Raw genomic sequence first — 1,530 nt, forward strand, 5'->3', positions numbered from 1 at the left:
TTCCGTCACAAAATTGGCGGTCCGTTCCGTTGCGTTCGTCCGATAGCAGACAACACGGAATGATTGACAGCAGATATCACTTCACAATTGACGTCATGGCGTTTTTCACCGTTGGCGCAGCGCTTAACCAGTCAAACGAAGCGCTAATATTGCTCTAACCAAGTGTAAAACATTTTAAACATTTATAAGAACAACGTGTTGATGATTACACTCCTGCGAAAAATACACACCAGCAGCAAAGAAGAATGCACTTCGTTGCTGCTACTAAGTATGGTTGAGCTCTGTGCCACCAGGTGGCTGCACCGTGCAGACCATTCACATTTACCTTTCTGCTCATCTCATGGCTCATCCCGGCGCAGTCAAGCGGCCAGACCCTGTCCCCTTGCGCTTGTGTTTGCCCTAATACCAGACTTGCGAAACGCTATTGCGTTAGTAATCTTCCGCTGTAAAGTGACGGCCACAAACGCGCGAATCCTGGCGCCTATCGGATAGCCGCAGTCCGATGCGCAGCAGCCAGTTCGCTCGTATGCTGCCTTGCAGAGACACGATTTCGCAACTTCACATCTTTCAAGTCGCTACGTCTGCAGCCCACAACGCAACAAGGGTGATTCATCGTGCTCACGAAAAGACTGATCGACACTGACGGCGGAGCTCTCGTCAAAGACTGCGCACGTTGTAACACAAGCAGACGACACTTGCTGTGTGCCGGAAGTGCTCAAGTGTACTAAAAAACTATTCTTGTGTATTCTCTTTAAGTTTTCTTTTTACAAAAACAAAGTAACTAACATTTCAACTATTACGAGCATCATTTGTTCACCATAAAGTTGGAAAAATTATCGACCACGCGCCCTGGTCAGCCAATCAGATAGCTCGCCCATGTGACGTCATATGGGTTATTTGCATCATATGGGTAGGGGCGGCTTAAAATTCCGCCGAGCAGTGCGCTGCGATCGACAGCGATGTGCATTTTTAAAACCTTATAATAAATTACACGCTTTACGCAGAGCACTTAGATGTGTCAATTAATGATCAGAAGAACCTACTCTAACGACTCGGTACGTTTGTAGAAAATCGCCAAAATCGTTTCAGGGTCCCTTTAAACTTGTTTTTGGAAGTTTGTGGAGTGCTTGAAGCCTTCTTCACCTCCGCCGCGGCTCGCATTTCGCCTCCATCAAAATGCGGCCAAAATGCGGCATCAAAGAGGTTCACTGGTGACCAGCACTGACCGAGTGGCACATAACCAGTACTCAAAAGTCGGTGTCGAAGGGTTTCTTAAAGAGCGGCGCATACGTACACACTGTCATGCACAGCTGCCTCTGTTTATGCATTAAAATCGACCGGCGACAGTACTACAGCCTTGAGAAAAACTGCGTATGCCGCGGACACGCGTAACTAATGCCATCTGTGTGCTGTCCGGCGTCTGCTCGCCATAGCTCCCGGTATTTGTCTTCTGACACCAGTGAACCTTTTCTCACTCAGCAGTTACTGATGCCATCGGTTGGGAATATAAACAGTAGTGACACAAAGGGG

This window comes from Dermacentor albipictus, chromosome 1 (assembly GCF_038994185.2).
Source record: "Dermacentor albipictus isolate Rhodes 1998 colony chromosome 1, USDA_Dalb.pri_finalv2, whole genome shotgun sequence".
NCBI classification, from domain to species: domain Eukaryota; kingdom Metazoa; phylum Arthropoda; class Arachnida; order Ixodida; family Ixodidae; genus Dermacentor; species Dermacentor albipictus.